The sequence below is a fragment of the Prionailurus viverrinus genome, chromosome C1 (assembly GCF_022837055.1).
Source record: "Prionailurus viverrinus isolate Anna chromosome C1, UM_Priviv_1.0, whole genome shotgun sequence".
NCBI lineage: Eukaryota > Metazoa > Chordata > Mammalia > Carnivora > Felidae > Prionailurus > Prionailurus viverrinus.
The window spans coordinates 89,180,212-89,208,093 of NC_062568.1; the positions used below are offsets into that span (position 1 = coordinate 89,180,212).

At 39.9% G+C, this 27,882-nt stretch overlaps 1 long non-coding RNA gene across 1 annotated transcript; it reads right to left on the reverse strand.

The window, feature by feature from the left end:
- Positions 1–421: 421 nt before the first annotated feature.
- On the reverse strand, positions 422–27,882 carry LOC125172357 (uncharacterized). The gene is made up of 3 exons (XR_007154704.1): positions 27,803–27,882; positions 3,638–3,729; positions 422–513 (listed from the first exon to the last, which is right to left on the reverse strand). It is a non-coding gene; the product is annotated as an uncharacterized LOC125172357 (long non-coding RNA).

Genomic DNA, 27,882 nt, shown 5'->3' on the forward strand with positions numbered 1-27,882 from the left:
TTTTATGTTTATTTATTTTTGAGAGAGAGAAAGAGACAGAGAGTGAGTGGGGAGGAGCAGAGAGAGGGAGACACAGAATCCGAAGCAGGCTCCAGGCTCCAAGCTGTCAGCACAAAGCCCAATGTTGGGCTCAAATTCATGAACCATGAGATCATGACCTAAGCCAAAGTCAGATGGTTAACCGACTAAGCCACCTAGGTGCCCCAAGAGTATTAATCACATTTGTAAGGTCTCCACCATCATCACCTAATCACCTCCCAGAGGTCCCACATTCTAACGTCATCACATTAGGCATTAGGATTCAACATATGAATTTTGGGGGGACACAAATACCCAGAATATAGCACTCAACAACCCCTCAGACAGTTAAATTAGCACTGCCCCCCCATATTTCCCCCATATGACTAGCACTTACCACCTCCTCTGAATCCTTCTTCTCCTCAAGTAAGAGAGCCCAAGCCTAGTACAACAGTACTCCCACTTCCTAATTCCACAGACATGCACAAAATACATCTGTAAGAAAGAAAGAAAAGTGGAAATATCAATGAGAGGCATGGCCTATTCCATTATTTATGTCTTCAGCTGCATTTCCCTAAGCCCTTCAAACAAACAAACAAACAAAACTAGAATGTGTTTCAGTTATAGTTTAACCACTGATTATGGACATTTTCAAATCTACAAAGTAGAATAAAATACGAACCTCATGTACCAATGCCCAACAATTCTGCCATTTTGCATTTAGCTCTGCTCCCTGCCTTATTTATTATTGTAGTTCAAAGCCAATCCCAGCTGCTACCACTTCATCCATAAATACTTCAGCACATATCTCAAAGTGATTGACACATTTTTCTTTTTAATATCACCAACACTGCCATTATCTCACCAAACAAAATTAACAAGAATTTCTTATTCTCACCTAATAACCTATCTTATTTTTCCCTGGGTTCAAAACTGTATTTTTATAGTAAATTTATTTAAATCAGGAGCCAAAGCCCACAAACAGCATTTATTAGTGTCTTAAGTCTCTTTTAATCCAAAACAGTTTTTTCTCCCTTTCTTCTCCACACATTTGTTGAAGAACATTAGTTATCATCATTGTGGATTCATCCAACACACTTCCCTTTCTGCTGCATTTTCTATAAACTGGTAATTGGATCTAGAGACCCCTAGGTTCAATATTTTTAGCAACAGCATGCCATAGATAATGCTGTGATTTCTTACTGTACCACATCAGGAGGCATAGAATGTCTGGGTTTTTTTCACTTTTTGTGATAATCAATGAGTTCAGGAGAGGTCAACCTGATCCACCCACTAAAAAATCTCCCCATGACCTTTCACCTAGTGTTTGTGGTAACTACTGATAATCACTGCTTAGAGCCACTATTCCATTAGGGATTTTATTTCAATCACAAGTATACTGCAGAGTGAGACCATTTACCCTTCTATTGGTTAAGCTAAATCGCAAAAAAAGAAATTTCAAAACATTTTTTAAAAGCACAAAAACACTTGAGACAGTTGAAAAGTGGCATTTTTCAACCTACAGATTCCTCTACCTCTTTCGAGAACAAGAATATCTAAACATTTCACAGCTCCCTTACTTGATTATAGTCATACTTTTTATACCTACTGATTAGGAAAATTTAAATGATGAAAATCTTCTATGAATCCAGTGACCTTCTAGACATATTTCTATTATTTTGGTCATAGCAGTACTCTAAACACACTTGAGACTTAGCAAAATCATGTCATAGGAATAAAATAAAACACTTTATAAAGTATATAAGTTGCAATCTTTCCCCCTTCTGTCTTACATTCTAAATCATGCCCTGCTCCAGGGAGGAAAGATTCTAAGTTGCTGGTCCAGCACTATAGTCTCCTCTGCAGTACAGATCCCCAGTAATTAGCAAGAGCACATATGCAGAGGGTGGGTGTTGACACATAATTCAGCCCAAAGAAGCCAGAGAGTATACAATAAAGAGTTAACCAAGAAAGAGGAAGAATCTTTCTAGGCTAAGTGTCAGGGAAAGTCTGTGGGAGTTCACAGAGAACAAAGAGCAAAATTTTATTTTTTGGCGGATTTGCTTCCTCCTCTTCCCTCTACCCTTTCACATTTCCAAAAAGACTTCAAAAGTGTCAAATTCCTACGCTGATTATGGTAGAGAGCAGGTTTACGTGACTTATACATGAATATGTGAGGCACAGTGCTGATTCAGTAGATTATGTTTCCTTAGGGATCTACAATTCAAGGCAGCCCCCTGTCCTTCCCCCAACCTCAATGGGCTCCACAGTCAAGCAATTGCTCACTGTGGGTATCTAGTACTTTGGTTCCTAACACTTTACCTGTTGGCTCTGCCACTGTCACCATCCCACAGTAGCATCAAGAGTATGCTCTATTAAGTGCTACGTCTATATAAATGCAGAAGCAAACAAGTATATTCCCCTCACAGGGCATCATTTAAGCTAGAACTTGGTGCCCCAAGACCAATCAGACATCCCACACAACCATCAGTCTATTGGTCATCAGGATAAGAAGCTCCACAGGCCTACACTCCTGCTGAGGCCAAAAACACACTGAGTACAACCACTTGCATAGGCTGGTTGATCACTGATTAGATACTAGGCTAATTGGGCCAGTGACTTCTGTTTGGAGCATGCACCCTTTGCAGCCCCAAACTCAACCTTCCTTCACCTATACAGTAGGCCACTTGACACTTCTGCTGATATTTTTCACTCAGTGAAGCCATTTATTCAAAAACTCATGAAGTGAGACTCTTGAAACTGTGAAGAAATTATCTGTTCCAAGCAGAGCTGGCTTTACAGAGATGCTTAGAAAATAAGTTGTAGCTTCAATCCATCCATCAGAGAGAATTTGCAAAACATCTTGGATGAATCCATTTCCTGGGAAGACAGCTCAGTGGCAGGGGGCAACAGGAACCTGAAGGGAATGGTTAGGCTGCCAGCTAAGCATGGGTTCCTGTCCCAATCCTTAAATCCAGTTTTGTTAAATGATGCTTTTCCTAATATTAAAAATCCAGAGAGGACAACTTGCCATGATCCAAAAGGCTAAATTCACTTTCTTCATCAAGCCTGTAGCCCAATACTCCTAACTTTTGTATAAAATTGCTCAACCAGAACAAATTCCTACAGTACAAATCAGTGGGAAGAAAATAAAACAGTATTATGACGACACTGATTCCAGTCTTGAGAAATCAATCTCAACAAGAAAAACCATGTAACATTTCTCTTAGAGAGCCACTTCTTCTGATCCCCCCCTCACCCAAGCGGAAGTGAACAGTAATAAAGTCAGGCTCAGAATTCATTCATTCACTCACTCATTCATTCATTCATTCTTTCTTTCAACAAATGCTTATTGGACACCCCTGTGCTAGGAGGTACAGAGATGAACAGGACAGAGTGCCACTGGTTTGATCTCTTGATCTAACTATGCCACTAACCTCAGAACCACATGGTGAGATGATGCCACAAGACAAGAGAATCTATCTACCATGCTATGGGTGTAACATACTAATTTTTTAGTGGGGAGCAAGGGTGTGCCTTTGGAGACTTGCTTTTGTTCTTGATTTACTGCAGCCACAGGCTGTGACTCTGGAGTAAGTAGAGACTGTGTCTCACTTACCCCCCAAGACACTCCATGTCTCAGCTTTCTGGGTTTTCCTTGTCCAAAACTCTCACCCAAGAATTGCAGTCAAGACCTCCTCCCCAGAGAAACTGTGGGGGAAAGAAGAAGAAAGGTGACTTTTAACAAAGACCTACTCCTGATGAGTGAGGATAGCAAAGATGAGATGTTAACGGTGAAATCCAGGCTCTATTTTATTAATTAAATAAAATTTTATTTGAGATCATTGTAGATTCACATGTAGTTGTAAGAAATCATAGAGAGAGACACTTTTATACTTTTTCCAAGTTTCCTCCCAACAGTAACATTTTACAAAACTATACTACAGCAACCAGGATATTGGCATTCATACAATCCACCAGTCTTACTCAGATTTCTCAGTTTTACTTGTACTAATTTTTGTGTCTATTAAGTTCTATACAACTGGCCTGTGCAGGTTCATGTATTTAATACCATAGTAAAGAACATACAGTTCCAACACCAAAGGATCCTTCCGGTTGTCTTTTTATGACCACACCCACCTCCCTCTGTCATTTCTAACACCTGACAACCACTAAACTTGTCTTCCATTTCAGGGGCGCCTGGGTGGCGCAGTCGGTTAAGCGTCCGACTTCAGCCAGGTCACGATCTCACGGTCCGGGAGTTTGAGCCCCGCGTCAGACTCTGGGCTGATGGCTCAGAGCCTGGAACCTGTTTCCGATTCTGTGTCTCCCTCTCTCTCTGACCCTCCCCCATTCATGCTCTGTCTCTCTCTGTCCCAAAAATAAATAAACGTTGAAAATAAAAATTTTAAACTTGTCTTCCATTTCGAACTTTTGTCACTTGAAACTTTTACATGAATAGAATTACACAATATGAAACTTTCTTGAGATTGCCTTTTTCTGCTCAACATCATGCCTTGGCTATTCCTTCAAGAAGCTGCAATGAATGGATAATTTGTTCTTTTTTATTGGTAAGTCGATTCTTTGGTAGGGATTTACTGTAGTTTTGCCCACCATTCACTGAAGAACATTTGGGCCATTTCCAGTTTGGAGCTATTATGAATAAAGATAATATAAACATTTATGTACGTGTTTTTAAATGTTGATGGATATAGACTTTACAGACTACATTCTGGCATGGGCCTCATTTTTCTTTTATTTCATTTTTTTATTGAAATATAATTAACATACCATATTACATTGGTTTCATGTGTACCACATAGTGGTTTGAAACTTGTACATATGGTGAACTGATCATGGTATGTCTAGTTACCATTTGTCAACATACAAAAGTAATACGATATTACTGACTATATTTGCCATGCTGTTCACTACATCTCCATAACATATTTATTTTATAATGGAAAGTTTGCAACTATTGATCCCTTTCACCCATTTTGTTCCCCTCTCCCCTATAGCAACTAATAATCTTTTGTCTTTATCTGTGAGTCTAGGTTTTATGTATCTACTTAGCTTTTTAGATTCCACTTATAAATGAAATCATGTGATATGTTTTTTTTTCTTGGTCTGACGTATTTCACTTAGTGTAATAACCTCAAGGTCCAACCATATTGTCACAAATGGCAAGATTTCACTCTTTTACATGGTTCAGTAGTATTCCTATGTGTGTGTGTGTCCTTCAGGGCCACGTTCTGAGTAGGGAAACTCTTCTTTGTAGGAAGACATACACATATATACATATATATATGTATATATGTGTGTATATATATACACACACAACTTCTTTATCCATTCATCTATCGATGTACAATAAGGTTGCTTTCATATTTTTGGCTATTGTAAATAACACTTCAGTGAACATATGGGTGCATATATCTTTCTGAATTAGTTTTTTATTTCCCTCAAATAGATACCCAAAAGTGGAACTGCTAGTTCATATAGTTCCATTTTTAATTTTTTGAGGAAATTCCATACTGTTTTCTATAATGTTTACATTAATTTACATTCCCAACAGTGCATGAGGGTTCCCTTTTTTCCACATCCTCACCAACACTTGTTGTTTCTTGTCTTTTTGATACTAGCCATTCTAAATGGTGTGAGGTGATATTTCATTGTGGTTTTGATATTTATTTTTCTGATGACTAGTGATGCTGAGCATTTTTTTGGTGCCTGTTGACCATCTGTATGTCTTCTTGGGAGAAATGTCTATTTATGTCTTCTGTCCACTTTTTAATCAGATTTTTTTATTATTGAGTTGTATGGGTTCTTTGCATATTTGGATATTTTGGATATTGACCCTTTATTGAATATATAATTTGCAAATATCTTCTCCTTTGTATTTTCATTTTGTTGATGGTTTCCCTCACTGTGCTTAAAAAAAAAAAAAAGAAAAGCTTTTAGGTTTGACGTAGTCCCATTTATTTATTTTGCCTTTGTCTTAGAGTAAGATCCAAGAAAACTTCACTAAGACATGTCAAGGAGCTTACCGTTTATGTTTTCTTCTAGGTATTTTATGGTTTCAGGTTTTATCCATTTTGAATTAATTTTTGTATATGGTATAAGATAGTGGTCCAATTTCATTCTTTTGCATGTGGCTGTTCAGTTTTCCCAACACCATTGATTTAAGAGACTATCTTTTCCCCATTGCAAACTTTTGCCTCCTTTGTCATAAACTAATTGGCCATGTATTTCTGGGCTCTCTATTCTGTTCTATTGATCTATGTGTCTGTTTTTATACCAATATCACACTGTTTTGATTACTACAGTTTCATAGTATAGTTTGAAGTCAGGGAGCATGATACCTCTAACTTGTTCTGTCTCAAGACTGCTTTGTCTAGTCAGACTTTTTTGTGGTTCTAATATAAATTTTAGAATTATTTGTTCTAATTCTGTGAAAAATGCCATTGGAATTGTGATGAAGACTGCACTGAATCTGTAGATTGCTTTGGGTAGCAAGGCAATTTAGCAGTACTAATTCTTCCAATCCAAGAGCATGGAAGAACTCTCCATATAGTTGGGTCTTCTTCCATTTCTTTCATTAGTGTCTTAGAGTTTTCAGTATTTGGTCTTTTCACCTTTTAGTAAAACTTACTTGTAGGTACTTTATTCTATTTGATGCAATTATCAATGGGATTGTTTTCTTGATTTTTCTTTCTCATAATCTGTTATAAGTGTATAGAAAAGTAACAATTTTGTATATAGATTTCGTACCCTGCAATTGTACTAAATTCACTTATTAGCTCTAATAGTTTTTTGGTGGCCTTGTAAAATAAGTTTGAAAGTGTTCCTTTCTTTTCAGTTTTTGGAAGAGTTTGAAAGGGATAGGTATTAAATCTTCTTTGAATGTTTGGTCTCTTGTCCTTTTGAATTTGGAACATATTCCTCTGTCTCTTCATTTTTCCAGGTTCTCTGTGTTTCTTCTTATATATTAGATGAAGGAACTACCTCTCCCAGTCTTGAAGGAGTAGCCAGATGTAGGAGATGACCTGTGGGGCTTGCAAGCATAATCCCCCCACCTCACCACCACAGCAGGCACTCCAGGGCTGGGTACACCTGCTAGCTGGGGGGAGCCATGGCAGCAGAGCAGGAAGGGCATGGCATTGCCGGCCTGTGGTGCAGCCATGGCATGGGGAGAAGGGTCATTCACCCGGTTGTGGTGTGGCCACACAGACCCTGCTTTTTAATGGTCACTGAGCATTGGGTTCACTGTGCACAAATGAGCTGTGGAAGTAACACATTTCCATTCCTTATATGCTGGGCACATTGCCAAGTCCCTGACTTTAGGGAACCAACACAATGTCCCTTCCAGTCAGTGCTATGACTGGCTTGGAGGAGTCTCAGAAGCACTGGCAGGAAGGTATGCCAGGTGTCCCCTGCTGGGCAGTGGACCTTCTAGCTATCCTACATCCCTCTTCTCCCTAGGCTTCTCTAACCATAATGTGAACAGGAAGCACCTGGGGAGTTGTTACAATGCAGATTCCTTGGGCCTGCCCCCAGAAATTCTGATTCCATCAGTTCAGGGTGAGCCCAGCTACCTGCATTCATAACAGGTAAACTGGGTTTGCCTCTCCCAGCCACTCCCCCCTCCTGGTTCACACTTCTGTGTCATTTCCTCCTCTTGAGTATGTGTGGGACCTGTGACTTGCTTCTCAACCAATGAAATATAATAAAAGTGATGGAATCACATTCCTATGACTAGGTTATGTTATAGAAGACTCCATCTTGCTAGAAGACTCGCTCTAGAGACTTCTTGCTGGCTTGATGGAGTAAGTGGCCATGTTGGAAAAGCCTGTGTGGCAAAGAACTGCAGGCAGCCTATAGGAACTGAGGCAGCCTCCAGCCTCTCCGAGCATGAAGTCACAACCTTCAGCCTGACCACCACAAGGATGCGAATCCTGCCAACAACCTGAAGGGCAGGATTCTTCCACAGGTGGATTCTTCCACAGCCTAGGCAGGCAACATTTCAACTGTAGCCTCATAAGAGGACACAATCCAACTGAGTCCTGCCCGGGTTCCTGACCCATGAAACTGTGAGATAACAAACATAGGTTGTTTTAAGCTGCTAGATTTGTAGTAATTTGTTATGCATCAATAGAAAAGAAAAAAAAAAGGTGCTACAGAATGAATGTTTGTGCCCCCCTCCCCCATTCATATGTTGAAATATTATCTCCAATGTGATGATGATTGGAAGTGGGCCTTTGGGAGGTGATTAGGTTATCAGGGTGGAAGCCTCATGAATGGGCTTAGGACCCTAGAAGAAGAGGCCAGAGACACAGTTTGCTTTTTTCATCATATTAGGATACAACAAGAAGTCAGCAGTCTGCAACCTGAGAGTCTTCATCAGAACTCAACGATGCTGACACCCTGATCTTGGACTCCCAGCTTCCACAACTATAAGCATCAAATGTTTGTTGTTTAAGCCACCAAGTCTGTAGTATTTTATACAGCCGTCAGAGCTAAGGCACTAGGTGACTCCTATTTATGCAGCAAAGTGACCCTATACCTTGTGACCAAGTGACCCTGGTGCAAGTAGTGGACCCTACACCTTGAGAACCACTAATCCAAGTCAAGGTGAGGCTAAGCCTCAAGGGGCCCCCAATACTAATCTGTCTTGAACCAAACCCTAGAGGTCTTCTTGACATTCAAGACCTGCCTGGCTCCTGGATGGGGAAGAAGGAGGTTCTTCAATTCTTCAGGAGTGCCTTGGAGTTTCACTACCACTGCCTCCTGCCCCCAGGCCGCCATCTGATTGTACAATCCACAGGTGGCCCAGCACCATACATGTGGAAACCAAAGAGCAGACGCTTATAGTTTGTCCCTTTCACCACCCTTGGAGGTTGTAGGGAGCATCCTGAAAAATCTCAGGGGTCTTAAATGTCTCTACTTGGTCTTCTAATACCTAACTGATCACAAGATTAGTTTTTAAATGACAAAAAAGACTGACAGGTACATTTATGTTTAAGTGTCTGTATTCCTCTCCTACACACACACACACACACACACACACACACACACACACACACACAGGGGGGCAGGGACATAATCACTGTACATAAGGGCAGGGGCATTTTCTGTGGTGCTCACTGGTATATCTCCAGAGCCTAGAATTTTATGTGACATATATTAGTAGGAAGGAATGAAGGATGGATGAGAGGGAGGAGGGTGGGATACTGTAATGGTCTCCCACCAGGACAGTGCTAATCTAATCAATAAAACTAACACCAATGTTAATGGGTGATCATAGTTTCATCCTTTTATGCCTCAAAGTAGTAGCCAGTAGAAATATTCCAGGACTCTGACACAGTGTTTCACATTCCAAAGACAGCTGTCCATTTCATCCCTTTCAGGGACAGCGGGGCATTTTAACTGCACATTCATCTGTCATAAAATGCCCTTGGTGCCCTCAATTAGCCACAATTTGCAGCCAATTGAAGACCGCATGCATATTTTTAGAAACCCTTACAGTGACACACCACTGTTCACCCATGAGACTTCTCCTGATAATTCACTTCCTGTCAAACAGTGGAGTCACACAACCTGGATGGCCCATTGGGGGAGAGCCTCATTAATGCACAATAGCCTTAATGGGCCAATCTTTAAACAGACTACCCAGTAAGGAAGCAGATTAATAGAACCAAGTCTGAGAGAGAAGTTTCTCTTTAACTTTTAATTTTCTTTTCTGGCTAAAGACAGGTCTGTGATGTGATTTTAACATGGCTTTTTGCAGGTCCATATTTCTTTAGCAGTAACACCTGCTTGATGGCAGTATTTTTCCTCCTTCACCATTTCTCTAGCTTTGGGGATCAACTTTTTTCAAATCTATCTGCAGATAAGTCTGATGAGCTTCCTGCATTATTTATCCTCAACTAAATTAGGAAAACCATTACCAGCTTGCCTGAAGTTTCTTGGCAAGTCTAACCATTGAGCATACTGATGTCCTGTTTAATCAAATAATTTATTTACAGAGAATTGACATTTCTATTCATACTTCGCATTACAAAATGAAGGAGGAAAGACAAACCTCTTAAATCTCTAGTCTTTAATTTGGAAACTGCTTCACCCCCATTTCTTCTCCTCACCCTGGGGAGTGGGGTAGAGGCAGAAGGGAAGGCACTAGAATATGCAATAACCAAGGTCTGCCTGGCACACTGTGCCTGTGTGTGCATGTGTGTGGGATAATAGTAAGGATTCTGTCTTGCACCATACATTTTCCCTGCAGCATAATGCTCAACTAAGCTCTCGGAATCTACTCTAGGTTCCAAATAAAAGATAAGAGAGAAACATTGAGTCACGCTGTCTGCCCCTGGGGTTTTGGCGAATGCTGACTCCTTGCCTCTGTACATGAACCAACAAATATTAAATGCTTATTACGTGCAAAGGATTGAACAAGGAATATGTGAAGACAAATGGCCACCAGGTGGGAATAAGGGAACTATTATGTGCCTCAGCACTAGGCATTGACACACATTTTCCCCTTTAATTCCTAAGAAATACAAATGTGTTCTACCCCATTTTACTTAGGTGAAAACTGAGGCTCAGAGGAGTTAAGTAACTTGCCCAAGGTCACACAGCCAATTCTGAACCCAACCCCATATCTTCCTGCTATATCACAAATTATCTCCGGTCTGCTACTAACGACCACTCTTCCCCACATGGCTTCTTCATTATGTTTCCACCTCCATTCACAAACAGTCAAGGCTCTGTCTGGCTCTTTTTCAAAAATACTGCAGGATTAGGGCTACTCTCGTCACAGATAACTTCCAAAACGGTTGGTATTTGAGGTTACCGATAAATTCACCCAACAAGTGAGACCAGATTTTGGAAGAACAGGATGATACATCACTAAAGCAATCAACATAAACCTCCCCCCAGTACAGCTGAACAAGCTGTAGGATATGAATCTTCCTACCAAGAGCTGAAAAACAAGTATGTGACCCCTAAGAACAAATTTAGGTGGCACAAATTCTTAAAAACATAACATTTATTTCTTCAATAGAGGCCTCTTGTTAAATTGCACAGATAAATAGCCAAATAAACAAATAAATGAATCAATAAAACTTCAAAGGAAATAAGGACCATAGAGAAAGCTTAATGTGTTCTTTCTTTGCTTTCACCAATCAAATCAACACCCTTCCCAGGTGCTTTGGGGTGTCTCTTGATCTTCTATGCATTTGCCCATAAGAGCAATGACATTTGTTGATTATACTCATTTGGTTTTTAGAGGCCAAGGTGGATTGTATTCACCTTTTCTATTAGCCTAGCGATACCTCCGTGTATTTTTTGCAGTAGATTTTCTGAACAGCAATAGGTTCTAATCAATCTTCCCAGCTTCATTTCTCAGAATCTCACAATCTCCTCAAGGAGCATTTCAAACCTGATTTATCATCATTACCAGACCCTAAATATTCACCAGATTCTATATTATTTATTACACCTAGTTAATTTCCCTGTTCTGGCCCTACGGGTCAAATCACAGAGCACGTGAAAGATTATCCCCACAGTATGTCATGAAGACTCTACTGTAATGCACAGTCACATTTAGGAAGAAGCATTACACACACACACACACACACACACACACACACACACACACACACACACACACCAGAATAACTGTGAACCATAGCTGAGCCCCTCTGCTTCTCTTCAAGATTCTGTCCCACATCCAGGCACTTTCCCCCCTTGCTCCAATCACCTCCTGAACTCATGCACACAGGGGCAAGCAATAGCAACTTCCCCATCTCCCTCCAGTGGGGCAAAAGCTCAATCTATGCTACTATATTAAAGAGCCTGGTGGGGCACCTAGCAGGGCACCTGGCTCAGTCAATTAAGCATCCGACTCTTAGTTTCAGCTCAGGTCATGATCTTGCGGTTTGTGGGTTTGAGTCCTGCATCAGGCTCCATTCTGACAGTGTGGAGCCTGCTTGGGATTCTCTCTCTCTGCCCCTCCCCTGCTCTCTCTCTCTCTCTCTCTTTCTCTCTCTCTCAAAATAATAAGATAAAATAATAAAATAAAATAAAATAAAATAAAATAAAATAAAATAAAATAAAATAAAATAAAATAAAAAGAGCCTGGCAAGAAACTACATGGGAAAAAGTGTTATTCTAGGTCAGTCCTGTGTAAGAAGAAAGTATCCTAAGGTTATGTAATGAGGTAAGAAGTGGAAACTGGTTATAGTACTACCCTTCTGGGATAAAATTACACCCCCAGGTTGACCCAACTGAGAAAACAAAAAATCTCCCAACAGTGAGCCTCTGAAGGAGACATGTCCTACCCAACCCCCTTCATGCCACCCCACAGGCTGCCCGTGGCTTTTCAGTCCATACCTCCCAGCTCCATCCCCTCTCCCCAAATGAAGAAACTGGCTCAGCCATGAAACATTCAAACTTTGTTCCACCCGCAGCACACAGCAACGATAGAGGGGGTTCCATTTGCATTCCCTTTTAGGAAAACATCTCTAGCTCATACAGGGTTCTATACTCTTAGAAGATCTTTCAGATCTTTCAGAGCCTGACTCTGCCCAGGAAACAGCTGTCTGGTGTGTGTTAGTGAATGGAAGCAGGCTCACCCAGGACTAAAGCTCCAAGACACCAAAGATATGTTCTGTTTTGCTCCAGATGACAGAACTTGAACCAGAGAGAACAGCTTCTCTAGTTGTTACACAATGAGTTTCTTCTCAACACAAGAAAGAGTTTCATACAGAATCCCATTCAGAACAGTCTGTCTTGTGGAACAGCTAAAGAGGGTCGGTAACAACTGCCAAGGTATGGTACATGAGAAGCAGCCTAGACACCAGCTAGGACCGCTTCTAGCTCAAAGTTGGTGTGACCGTGAAGAGATATTCTACATTGAACTCACAGAGCCAAAGCATTCTGTACCTGAAACAGATTTCTGAAATCATCTCATCTAGATACTGCAAATTAGCGAGCCCAGGCTAAATTTAGCCCAGGGGAAAAATTCACTTTGCTTACAGAGTATTGTTCCACACAGGTTTATTGTTTCATCCAATATTTAAAAATGTTCATTCAAAATAAAGAAAAGATGTTGCATAAAATCTTGATTTTTCAGCTTTTCTTTAAGAAATAAAAATTAGAGTATCTGGTCACATGAGGCCTGTATTCAGCTTGAAACTAAATAGTGGCTGTTCTTTTTAGATGGGGGCTATGCTGTGCCACAGTCCCCACCATCCTCCATTGCCCAACAGCCTCACATTAAAGTTGAGATTTGATTTTCTGTTTTATTGTTTTGTTATGTCTTGCTTTTGTTTCAAGGTCTTTTTATTCACATGTATTTTCTGTCTTCCCTGTGGCTATGAGTGTTTGCCTCTGTTGGCCTAGTGAAACCCTAGATAAGCTAAGGCTCAGAGCGGTTAAGTGACTTGTCCAAGGTCACCAGCCAGCTAGTACAAAACAAGGAGCAAAACTTAGGTTCTCTTGTGATCCAATGATCCATCTACTTGGCCACACTGCCAGCATTTAGACAGCTTATTTCCCTGGACTGATTTGACTATTCACATCCACGTTGTGCAAAACTATCCCTCTACACTTCCATTTAATATACCCTAGTGATATAGTTCCACGTTTGTCCTTAAAAAAACAATAGCAAAATAACAAAAAAAAAAACCCTCTTCTTTCCAGCTGATTTTGCAAGTAACTAGCACCCAAAGACCAAACACCCTTTTATGTGTCCAATAAAAAAATCAATCTGATGAACACATAAGATTTCAATCTTCCTTGAAAAAATCAGGAATAGACCAAAACCTTATTATTTCAGACTCTGCACTGATAGTCCAAATCAATAGTGCAAACAAGATTTCTGGGGGAAAGGTTAAAGTAATTGGGCAGAACACACTGGTGTCAAGCCACCATGAGCACTTTCAAAGCAAAGAATTAAATACAAATAATTGACAAGCTCATTATAAACAGAAAAGAAATTAAAAGAAAGAAGAGAATTAAATACAAATAATTGATAAGCTCATTATAAACAGAACAAAGAAGTCACTAGTCCACCTAACACCTGTCAGAATGGCTAACAGTAACAACTTAGGCAACAAGAGACGTTGGCGAGGATGCGGAGAAAGAGGATCTCTTTTGCATTGTTGGTGGGAATGCAAGCTGGTGCAGCCACTCCGGAAAACAGTATGGAGGTTCCTCAAAAAAACAGAACTCAGGGCACCTGGGTGGCTTAGTTGGCTAAGCATCCGTCTTCAGCTCAGGTCATGATCTCACAGTTCGTGGGTCGAGCTCCGTGTTGGGCTCTGTGCTGACAGCTCAGAGCCTGAAGCCTGCTTTGGATTCTGTGTCTCCCCCTGTCTCTGCCCCTCCCCTGTTCATGCTGTCTCTCTCTGTCTCAAAAATAAATAAAAACATTAAAAAAAGATTTTAAAAAATGAACTACCCTATGACCCAGCAATTGCACTACTAGGTATTCTTCCAAGGGATACAGGTATGCTGTTTCAAAGGCACACATGCATCCCAATGTTTACAGCAGCACTATCAACAATAGCCAAAGTATGGAATGAGCCCAAGTGTCCATCCATGATGAATGGATAAAGAAGATGTGGTGTGTGTGTGTGTGTGTGTGTGTGTGTGTGTGTGTGTGTGTATATATATAAAATGGGGTATTACTCGGCAATCAGAATGAAATCTTGCCATTTGCAACTACGTGGGTAGAACTGGAGGGTATTATGCTAAGTGAAATTAGTCAAAGAAAGACAAAAATCATATGACTTCACTCATATGAGGACTTGAAGAGACAAAACAGATGAACATAAGGGAAGGGAAACAAAAATATAAAGACAGGGAGGAGGACAAAATAGAAGAGACTCATAAATATGGAGAACAAACTGAGGGTTACTAGAGGGGTTGTGGGAGGGGGGATGGTATAAATGGGGAAGGGGCATTAAGGAATCTACTCCTGAAATCATTGTTGCACTATATGGTAATTAATTTAGACGTAAATTTTTAAAAATTAAAAAAAATTTTTTTTAAAAAGAAGTCACTAGTCCCGGCTGTAAACAGCAGCCCTCCCGAAACTCTGCGGGGTGTCCACACTGATAAGGGTAAGCAGGGGGAGCATGAAGACTTGTAGAGATAGAGCCATGGGCTCCCAGATTAGGATACTGTGCCTAGAGCTTGCCCAACCTCCTGTCCTCCATTATAAGAAATAGTAAATTTCCTGGCTGTTTAAACCACTTTAGGTGGGAACTGTGTTCTTTACAGTTAAAAATATTCTGTATTTGCACAAGCCAGTGTGTTCAAAGCAAGTAAGTTAGAGGAACTTTCCACGTGAAGCCAGTGTTGTTGTTTTTTAAATTTTTTTTAGGTTTATTTCTTTTTGAGAGGCGGGGAGCACCTGGGTGGCTCAGTCAGTCAAGGGTCCAACTTCAGCTCAGGTCATGATCTCATGGTTCATGAGTTCGAGCCCCGTGTTGGGCTCTGTGCTGACAGCTCAGAGCCTGGAGTCTGCTTGGATTCGGTGTCTCCCTCTCTCTTTGCCCCGTCGCCCACTCAGGCACATGCTCACTTGCTCTCTCAAAAATAAACATAACAGATAAACAAACAAATACAATTTTTAAAAAAGAGGGGGAGAGTGAGGGAGGGGCAGAGAAAGAAGGAAACACAGAATCCAAAGCAGGATCCAGGCTCTAAGCTGTAGCATAGAACTTGATGCGGGGCTCAAACTCATGGACTGCGTGATTATGACCTGAGCCAAGTCAGACACTTAACCAAATGAGCCACTTAGGAGCCCTGCCAGTGTTTTAATCCATCCCTACACAGAGTTTTTAATCAGAGCAGAAAGATCAACTGTTTGCAGCTGCAAAATTCAGGGTTGTTTTGTTTTTGAGTACAGCTGAAACATGATGTTACATTTGTTTCAGGTGTACAATATGGTGATTCAACAAATTTATACACTATGCTATTTTCACCATAAGTTCAGCTCCCATATGTCCCAATGTATCACTATTATAATATCATTGACTATCTTCCTTATGCTGTGCCTTTTATCCCCATAACTTATTCATTCTATAACTGGAAGACTATCTCCCACTCCCCTTAATCTACTTGGCCCATCTCCATCCCCCCTCTCCTCTAGCAATCATCACTTTGTTCTCTATATTTATAAATCTGATTCTGATTTTTTTTCTGTTTATTATTTTCTTTTTTAGATTCCACATATGAGTGAAATCATATGGTATTTGTCTTCATCAATGTAACTTATTTCACTTAGCATAATACCCTCTAGGTCCATCCATGTTGTCTCAAATGACACTATCTCATCCTTTGTTGTGGCTGTGTAATAGTCACACATATATATGTGAATATATATGGAAAATATAAGGAAGATGTGGAGTGTGTATGTAAATATACATTGGTCTGTCAAGGATACTTAGGTTGCTTCCATATCTTGGTTATCATAAATGACAATGCAATAAAACAGGGGTGCATATATCTTTTCAAATTAGTGTTTTCATATTCTTTGGATAAATAACCAATAGTGTAATTATTGGATCATATGGTATTCCTATTTTTAATTTCTTGAGGAACCTCCATACTGTTTTCCACAGTGGTTGAAACCAGTTTGCCTTACCACCAACAATGCACAAACGTTTTGTTTTGTTTTCCCACATTCTAATTTCTTTTCTTATTTTAGCCACTCTGACAGTTTAAGGTCATATCTCATTGTAGTTTTGAACTGCATTTCCCTGATGATTAGCAATGTTGAGCATCTTTTCTTTCATGTGTCTGCTGGCCATATGTATGTCTTCTATGGAATAATACCCAGATCTTCTGCCCATTTTTAATTGGATTTTTAGGCATTGTATAAATTATTTATTTTGGATATTAATCCCTTATTATAATCTGAAAATATCTTCTCCTAGTCAGTAGGTTACCTTTTCATTTTGTTGATATTTTCCTTCACTGTGTAAAAGCTTTTTATTTTGATATAGTCCCAATAGTTTATTTTTGCTTTTTGTTCCCTTGCCTCAGCAGACATATCTAGAAAAATGTTGCTATGGCCAATGCCAGAAAAATTACTACCTGTGTGCTCATAAAAACAAAGAATTTTTATGTTTTGGTCTCACATTTAGGTTTTTAATACAATTTGAGATTTTTGTGTATGGTGTTAAAAAGTGGTCCCTTTACATGCTGCTGTCTAGTTTTCCCAACATCATTTATTGAAGAGACCATCTTTTCCCCATTGTATATTCTTGCTTCTTTTGTCATAGATTAATTGAGTATATAATGTTAGGTTTATTTCTGTGCTTTCTATTCTGTCCCATTGATCTGTGCATCTATTTTTGTGCCAGTACCATACTATTTTCATTATTACAGCTTTTTAGTATATCTTGAAATCTGGAATTGTGATACCTCCAGCTTTGTTTTTCTTCCTCAAGATTCCTTTGGCTACTTGGGGTCTTTTGTGGTCCCATAAGACTTTTAGTATTATTCGTTCTAGTTTTGTGAAAAATGCTATTTGTATTTTGATAGGGATTTCACTGAATTTGTAGATTGCTTTGGGTAGTATGGACCTTTTAACCATATAAATTCTTTCAATCCATGAGCATCACATATCTTTCCACTTGTTTGTGTTTTATTCAATTTATTTCATGAGTGTTTTATAGTTTTCAGAGTACAGGCTTTTCAACTCTTTGGTTAAGTTTATTCCTAGGTATTTTATTATTTTTGGTCCAATTGTAAACGGTGTTTTCTTAATTTCCCTTTCTGTTACTTCATTATCAGTACGTAAGAATGCTACCAAAGTATAAATTTTGTATCCTGTAACTTTACTGAATTCATGTATTACTTTGGGTAGTTTTCAGTGGTGTCTTTGGGGTTTTCTACATATAGTACCATGTCATCTACAAATAGTGTAAGTTTTACTTCTTCTTTAGCAATATGGATGCCTCTTATTTCTTTTGCTTGTCTTATTGCTGTGGCTAGGAAATCCAATAGTATTCTGAATAAAAGTGGTAAGAAGGGACATCCTTGCCTTGTTCCTGATCTTAGAGGGAAATCTCTCACTTTTGCATCACTGAATATGAAGTTAGCTATGAATCTGTCATATATGGCCTTTATTATGTGATAGTATATTCCCTCTTACCCCATTTTGAGAATTTTTATCATGAATAAATGTTGAATTTTGTCCAATGCTTTTTCTTCATCTATTGAGATGATCATATGATGTTTATCCTTCCTTTTGTTGATGTAGTGTATCAGGTTGATTGATTAGTGAATATTGAACTCCCCTTGCATCCTTGGAATAAATCCCATTTGAACATGGTATATGATCCTTTTAATGTATAGTTTAATGCAGTTCCCTAGTATTTTGTTGAGAACATTTGTATCTACATTCATAAGGACTAGTGGCCTTTTCTTTTTTTTTTGTGGTGTCTTTGTCTGGTCTTGGTATCAAGGTATTGCTGGCCTCACTGAATGTATTTGGAAGCTTTCCTTCCTCTTCTATTTTTTGGAAGAGTTTGAGGAGAATAGATATTAACCCTTTTTTAAATTCTGGTAGAATTCCCCTATGAATCCATCTAGTCCTGGAGTTTTATTTTTTGGTAGTTGTTTTGACAATCAATTTCAATACTTGTAATTGGTCTATTCAGATTTTCTATTTTTCCCTGATTCAGTTTTAGCTTATGTGTTTAGAGGGATTTTTCTATGTTTCTTGCTTGGGCCATTTGTTAGCATAATATTTTTTTATAGTATTCTCCTATAATCCTTTATATTTCTATGGGGTCAGTTGTATTTCTCCTCTCTCATTTCTGATTTTATTTGAATTCTTTCTTTTCCTTGATGAGTCTAGCTAAGGGCTTATCACTTTTGTTTATCTTTTCAGAGAACCAGCTCTTGGTTTCACTTGTTTTTTTCTATAGTTTTTCTAGTCTCTATATCATTTATTTCTGCTCTGATCTTTATTATTTTCTTCCTTCTCACCCTGGGCTTTGTTGTTCTTCTTTTCTAGCTCCTTTAGGTGTGATATTAAATTGCTTATTTGACCTTTTTCTTATTTCTTGAGGTTGACCTGTATCACTATATATTTCCCTCTTAGAACTGCTTTCACTGTGTCCCAAATATTTCAGACCATTGTTCTTTAACTTCATTTGTCTCTGGGTATTTTTTTTTATTTCTTCTTTGAATGCTTCACTGACTCACTGGTTGCTTAGTATCATATTGTTGGGCCTCCACATGTTTGTATTTTTCCAAATTTTTTTCTTGTGATTTATTTCTAGTTTCATACTGCTGTGATCAGGAAAAATGTATGGTATGATTTTAATCTTATCAAATTTATTGATGCTTATTTTGTGGTCTAATATGTAACCAAGTGTGGAGAATGTTCTGTGTTCTCTTGGAAATAATGTGTCTCCTATTGTTTTCAGATAGAATGTGCTATCTATATCTGTTATATCCATTGGGTTAAATGTGTCATTCAAGGATAGTGTTTTCTTGTTGATTTTCTGTCTGGATGATCTATCCACTGATGTAAATGGGCTGTTAAAGTACCTTACTATTATTGTATTACCATCAATTTCTCTCTTTATGTTCATTAATATTTGCTTTATGTTTTTAGGTGTTCCAGTGCTGGGTATATATTTAATACTTCTTACATACAATTGTTTGACTGATCCTTCTATCATTATGTAAGAAATTTCAAAGTTTCTTTCTTACAGTTCATACCCAGATACTTGTACCTGCGTAAAGAAAGGAGGTTAGCAAACTGGGAAAAACATGGCTCTGGTATGAGAGAGTCTTCGGTTCATCTCAGCTCTGCCACTTATAAATTCTGTGACCACAGGAAAGTATCAATATCAATAAATTATGGGAAAATACACATCTTACATCATTGTTCCGAGAATTCAAGTAATTGCAATGTACAAAATATCTAGAGCACAAGATAGAAGCGTAATAAATAAAAGACATTCTTGGAGTGCCTGGGTGGCTCAGTCAGTTAAGTGTCTGACTCTTGGTTTTAGCTCAGGTCATGATCTCATGGTTCATGAGTTTGAGCCCCATGTCAGTTTCCATGCTGCTGGTGTGGAGCCTATTTGGGATTCTCCCTCTCTCCCTCTCTCCTTCTCTTCTCCCCTGCTCACTCGCTATCTCTCTCCCTCTCTCAAAATAAATAAATATACTTAAAAAATACATATTCCTTTTCTTTTTCCACCCCTTCTTCTAAAAAGTCTTTCCAGATCTCCTGAACCAAAGCTCCAGGTACCCCAATAGCTACAGCTTCTATCCTACCCCTTTCCTTACTTCCCCTCCAACTCCACAGGTGTTTATCTACCCCTAATATGTTTTGTGTGGTTGATGTATGTTTTTCATTGTCTCCATTTACTGGTACTTACTATGAATCAGCTACTTTTATGACAATCCTCATGACCACAATCACCCTGTGAGAAACATGACATGCTTGTTTTATAACTGATGAAATGAGGCTCAGAGAAGGGATATAAACATGTCCATGATTTTTTAAGGTGAATTAAGAGCAAGGAATTCTAGGCCAATGTGGCTCCAATGGCTAGGCTCTTAGCTACTTCATTACACTGCCCATCCAAGAAGTAAATTATATATGTGTATCTGTATGTCTCTTCCAACAGACCAAGTTGTTCAAAAAAACAGAGCCATTGTTTTCTAAGGGAAGGTAGGTAATGCAAGAACTGAATAGTTGCCTATTCTAAGCCATCACTGACAACACACACTTTTGTTTGCCCATTGTGCAAGCCTTCTTGAGGCCTGGGATACACAAAAAGGCATAAGACTCTGTTCTTCCTCTCAAGAGACTCAAAACCAGATGTAGAAATAGGATCTCTGCACAGAAAGCAATATGAGATAGCATATCTTATTTCTCCAGGGAGAATTGCCAAATCCAAGTGCCATAGGAGATCAGAGGAAGAAGGTCATCAAGAGCTGAAGAGAGATGAGCAGAAGTGAGGGAAACACTGCAGGCCCATGGAGATTAAGCAGAACTTTAGGAGGAAGATCCTGTGTGCACGGGGTAGGGGAGGCAGCAAGATTGGGGGCAACACAGAACAGAGAAGGTGCCAAAGATAAACAAAGCCAGATAATTAAAGTGGTAAGAACAGATTCTAATCAGTAATATCCTATTGGAATAGGCAAAAGAGTCTAGCATGAACTGAACTCAACTTTAATTTATACAAAGATGACTGGGCATTTGAAAGGAAGGGTAAGGGAATAGGGAGGGAACAAATGGGGGCTCAGTAGAGTCCAGAAATGAAAAATGACAAAAGGCAGGAAGTGGTTGGTCCATGTGAAACCCATCTGGGTTTGCTATCTGGTGCTCATTAATGTCAGGCTCCTAGCCTCCCACTGAGACTGAGAAACAGGGACCCTGTCTTCAGGTGCTGACTGTTAAATTCTTTTACCATCCTTGAGTTTTCTCAGGCAAGCACTTTAAGGGGGCTAGGGTCATCCTAGGGATGCAATCTTAAGTTGTTAGAAACTATGCTAGTGTTTGTTCAAGTCTTTATAGACCAAGGATGAGGCCTAGTGGAGAAGAGGGCTCAGAGGAACCTGGCTGCCATTTGGTCAAGGACAGCCACTGTCAGGAGGCAGCTTTTAGCCAGCTGGCCTGGAACTGACAGAGTTCTCTACATAGAAGACTAGATTGAAATGAGAGGTAAAAAACCAGGTTGGTGATTTTGAACTCTTGTAAGCACCAGCCCTCAGTTGTCCAAGACTGAGGGAGGGGTTTCCCAGCATGAGAAACAATTGGAATTAAAATGGAAAAAAATGGGAAAAATCAGGCAAAAACTTGGAGGCATGAGGCACCTGGGATGAATTATTGAGCAGCAAGGCTTTGTAAGAATTAGTGGTTTCAGGTGATTCCTCCTGCTGTACAACATTAAAGACCCCAAGCCTCACTGGCCATTTAGAGGATCACGTTGTGTGGTGTCACTGTGCGATGGGCACACTAGTTCTGGCCATCTTCATCAATGTTCCAAAGCTTCTGAGCCAAGACCAGGTCTGCCTCCGTTGCTTTGAGGGCCTCAAACACACAGCATTGTGCTTTGTGAATTATCTGAGAAGGTAGGACCACTCACTGCTAGATCTGCATTTAAAGCACATGGAGTGATTTGACTTCAGAGAAGGAAGGACCAGGTTGGAATACTCTCCCCACCAGTATCTAGCCATGTGAGTCTGTACATCTTTACCTTCCTTAAGACTCAGTGTCCTCATCTGTAAATAGAGATTAGAAACCACCTAGCTCACAGGGTTAGTGGGAGAATTAAATGATATTATGCATGAAAGGACCTTAACAGGATGCCTGTAATATATCAAACATTAAGTGAATAGCACCTATTGTTGTAATTGTGGTAGTTGTTTTTGTTGTTAAGCGTGGAAAAGAAGCATGAGTTTATTCATAGTGTTTAAAGGTCAACATCCTGAAACATTTCCGCAGGGTTAGATTTTCAGGTGAAATAAACAAACATGAGGAATCTGTCACATAAATAGAAGCTGACCCTGGGTCCCTTAGACTTATGTAATGGCCACTCAGAGACTTCTGGAAAAACAAAGTAGACTCGTGAAAGATGCTTGTATTGCCCTGAGTGCCATCCATCAGATGGAAAGGCTTAACCCCAGATTTTATTTTCTGTGTTAAGGGAAGACCACAAGAGGGGGAACAAAATTCAATCAACAAAAGCATAATTGATTTCAGAAATCCATGAACACAGAGCATCATTCTCGCTCCTCAAGTAAAACACTATCAGCATCAAGTGTGGTTAACACAGAGTCAAACATTTATTTATTAATTTTTTAAAAATATGCTCTTTTAAAGCCTTGGGAGCAAAGTACAATCAAATCACTCTGTAAAATATTGACACTAGATTAGTGCTGAAGTGATGAACAAAATCCAAATAAGCAGTGCAGCAAGGCACCTGTCAAGGCCCCGCCAATCCCAGGAGGGGTGGTGTGAGCCTCTGGTTCAAGATCCTTTAAAACACCAGAGCGTGGCCCGAAACAGCAGTCCTGTCACTATCCTGACCACATGGGCACCTCCATGTGACCCACGGGCCTTCTGCTGGACTCACAGCCCTGAATAAATCCTGGCTTCATCACTGGCAAGTTCTAGTACCAGACGTGACCTCTCTAAAGCCTCAGTTTTCTCAGCTGTGCAATGGGGAGGAAAAGATTTACTGTGCAGAATTTTTTTTGAAGATTAAGAGGAAATGCATGCAAAGTCCTTAGTTCAGTGTCTGGCACACAGTGAGCACCCAACAATTTTCTCCTCTTTGTCCTCTGAAACTCTTAGTCCCCTGACTCTTCCAGACTGCCAACTCACACCCCTTCCCATAACATTACAGTGCTGGTTTAGCAATTATATCTCATTGCATCCGTATCCATTTTTCCAACCTAACAACAAGGTAAATTCTTTAAAGCCAGAGATGGTTGATTATTTAATAAGCATATAGCATGTATGTACCAATATCAGCTCTAAATCTTTACAAACATTGACTTAAGTTCTCATAACAACCCAATGAGGCTTTTAATATGATTCCTGTTTCAAAGATGAGGAAACTGAGGCACAGAGCAATTCAGTAACTTGCAGAGGTGGCAGCCTGTCAGCTGCTGTGATGAGACTTGAATTCTGAACTCATGAGAGCTGACTCCAGAGACCATGCTCTTCACCACCAGACCCCCTGTACTCTAGACTTCTGTGCCCACAACCCCTCCCACACGGAAGGTCCTTAACAAAGACCTGTCAATACAAAGATGGTTTAGTCAACAAGTATCACTTTCAACATGAGGAAACTGAAAAACAACGAGGCTGCATAGTTTGTCCTGGGTCAAAAGGACAACTGAGAAGTTGATTATGGCCCAAAGTGTCACACCCCCAGGGGCTTGCTCCTCTGGCCACACCATCTGGATGGTCCTTTGAGGGAGGACTTGCACACTGATGGAAGGCTAGGAAGAGAAGACCTTTGATCAGACCTCTGTCCACAATCCCACACCACGGGTAGGTGAGGTCCACATTTCCTCACCCCATGACCTCACCCACCATGTCCCAAAAGCGATCTTCACACTTTGGGTCAGCCATTCCTACTTACTGGCTTTTACTTTCAGATATACCTGGTGTTGTGCATGTACAAGAGAGCCAGCTGAAGTGGAGGCCAGGCGAGTGAGACAGAGCAACAGAGCCCCAGCCCAGATATCTCACAGGCTACTGCTGGCTGCAAACCTTCACTAACTTCAAACAAGCATCTCACTTACTCAAGGTTTTCCAAACCAAATTCTGCTTCTGGCGTGGTGTGGAATTTTCTTTCAGTGATGATTTTACAATTTTTCACCACTCAGTAGTTTTTAAATATTTTTAACATTTATTTATTATTTTTGAGAGACAGAGACACAGTGTGAGTGGGGGAGGGGCAGATAGAGAGGAACACACAGAATCCAAAGCGGGTTCCAGGCTCTGAGCTGTCAGCACAGAGCCTGATGTGCAGCTTAAACCCATGAACTGCGAGATCATGACTTGAGCCGAATTTGGACACTTAACCAACTAAGCCACCCAGGCGCCCTGTAGTTTTTAAAAAAACTCAAGAGAATAAGGGGCACCTGGGTGTCTCTATTGGTTAAGCATGCAACTCTTTTTTGTTGTTGTTGTTTTTATTTTTTTTTATGTTTATTTATTTTTGAGAGAGATGGAGACAGAACGAGAGTGGGCTAGGGGTAGAGAGAGGGAGACACAGAATCCGAAGCAGGCTCCAGGCTCCAAGCTGTCAGCACAGAGCCCCACGAGGGGCTTGAACCCACGAGCTGTGAGATCATGACCTGAGCTGAAGTCAGACGATCAACCAACTGAGCCACCCAGGCAACCCAAGCATCCAACTCTTGATTTTAGCTCAGGTCATGAACTCTCAGTTCATGGGAATGAGTCCCACGTCAGGCTCTGTGCTGACAGTGTAGAGTCTGCTTGGGATTTTCTCTCTGCCTCTCTTTCTCTCTCTCTCTCTCTCTCTCAAAATAAATAAATAAACGTAAAAAAATAAAAATAAAAATAAAAGCTCAAGAGAATAAGTCCCTAATTTTAACCATTTAAAGTCTATCAATATGTTACCTTGTGATCCCAAGAAAACTCACTATTGTATACATAGCAGTGTGGGCATAGTCTTAGGATTCAGAGCCCTGGGTTCAAATCTTGACCCCTGAAGTTGGTAGATGTGGGGTACTAGGCTTTGTGCCTCAAGTCCCTCAGATTTAAAAGGGTAATAATCACAGTATCTACTTCATAGGCTTGTTTTGAGTATTAAATGAATTTATGTGCATGTGTGTGTATACACACACACATATATATGTATACATATACATATATACACATATATATGTATATGTATACACATGTATACACACACATGCACATAAATACACATATATATGTATTGTCTATACAATATGTATACATAGACATACCTATACTTGTATAACTATATGCAGAGCTATACATGTAGTTACAGGTTGAACTGTGCTGCTGCAAAATTCACACACTGAAGTCCTAACCCCCAGGACCCCAGAATGTGAACTTATTGGGAGAATGGGTTTTTACAGAGGTGATCAAATTAAAATGGAGTCATTAGGATGGGCTCTTGTCCTGTATGACTTATAAGAAGAAGAAATTTGGACACAGACATGTGAAGACACAGGGAGAAGACAGCCATCTACATGCCAAGGAGGGAAGCCTGGAACAGATTCTCCCACAGCCCTTAGAAGGAATCAACCCTGTCATCACCTTGGTTCAGACTTCTGGCCTTTAAACTGTGAGAAAATAAGTTTCTGTTGTTAAACCACCCAAATTTGTGGCCCTTTGTGATAGCAGTCCTAGAAAACGTGTGTGTGTGTGTGTGTGTGTGTGTGTGTGTGTGTGTGTGTGTAGAGAGAAGCATCACCTCTCAAAAAGGTACCCAGAACATGTAAGTAGTACTTAAATAGTTAACTATTAATAGTAGTACATATGTTATTAATCAGAAAGTACATAGCTTTACACTACACTTTTTAAAAATGAAGACCTGTGGAATAAAAAATGGCACAAGAGGAAATCTAGGGTGTCTGTAGTCTGCACCTACTCCACCGAAACACCAGGCCAGCCAGGTTCATCTCCTCGGATCTAGACCCAACCACAAGAGCCGCGCCATAACCAGAAATAATGGAGTCTCTCTACAGCTTGTTCTAAGTCCTGCTTTTCCCTGGCTGTTATAAGTCAAACGAGAACTTGTATCATCATTGATTTAATGTTGAAACAAACACTTCCTACTCTTCTTCTTTCCAGCTTCCAAATGAGTTTAATGAGAATGTATTCTGTTACACAAAGGCAAGCTACCAAAAACAGTTACATTTTATAGCTAATTATCTGCAAATTCATCCCAGGATTGTGCAACCAAATCACAGTGGGCATGATTAGGATTTGGGGAAGTAAGGCTAATGTAAGATTGGAACTGCTATCAATAACCCCTTACTGCATATTTTGTGTTAACCAAAACAGTCTCATTGTCCCTCACTGACTGTTCATAAGTAAATTACAAACTTGAACTCCTGATGTAATATAGATTTTTACTAGTATGAATTCCTGATTCAAATCTGTGTCTGAATTAGAGAACAACAGAAGATTATGTTTGAAAAAGAGGGAGATTGTGGTGGTTAACTTTATGTCACCTTGACTAGGCTATAAGGTGCCCAGGTATTTGGTTGAACATTATTCTGGGTGTGTCTGTGAGGGTGTTCCTAGATAAGATTAGCATTCGAATCATTAGATTAAGTAAAACAGAACACCCTCTCCAGTGTGGATGAGCCTCATCCAATCCCACTGGGGGCATGAATAGAACAGAAAGGGCGGAGTAAAGGAGAATCCTCTCTCTCCCTCTCTGACCATCACCAGAGCTGGGACATAAATCTCCTGCCTTCAAACTTGAGCTGGAACTCACACCATCAGCTCTCCTGGCTCTCAGCCCTCAAACTCAAACCCCAACTACACCACCAGCTCTTCTGGGTCTCCAGCATGCTGATTGCAGATCTGGGACTTGTCAGCCTCCATAATCACATGAGCCAATTCCTTATAATAAATTTGACAGAGGTAGAGATGGGACAGGAGGGGAGGCAGGACCAAGGAGGAAGGGAGAGGGAGGGAGACAGAAAGGGAGAGGGAGGTCTCCTGTTGGTTCTGTTTCTCTGGAGGACTTTGACTACTAATGTAGGAGCTGTCCTGTTACTAGTTAATATTGCCCATATCATGCTCTTTGGCAAAAACTGCTTTTTGAATTTCATTCAAATAAGCTTTGCCTCCTGTAAGCATCACAGCACTATTCCTTTCTGATGAGTAAGAATGATGGCCAGGAAGCTCAGACACAAGGTTCTGTTGAGCCACAGCAACAGCATAGACCCGTACGTCTGGTATCTTTGCTTTCTCTTCATCCTTAGGGCCACATTATAATTGCTAAACTGGTTTACTAATTGCATTGCACACACAAAATTGTTTTTTGGAAAAGAATAAGCATAGTCAATAAATAATTTTGGTTAACCTACAATCCAAATTTCATCTGTGTCTACCTTTATATGATAATGGTCAAGTACTTTCCATGAAAGAAATAAGTGAACAATGTTTGGCTTTTCTTTCCCCCTCTTTTCTCTGTTCCACCAGTAGATAGGTATTTCCTCCAAACAACAAGTGAATAACATTAAAAAGTATGATTTGAAAATATTGTATCACCTGACAGTTTCTGAAGCATCACCATGTTCTCTATAATTATTTTTAACTGTAGGCTCAACAGGCAGATATATTGGCTTATC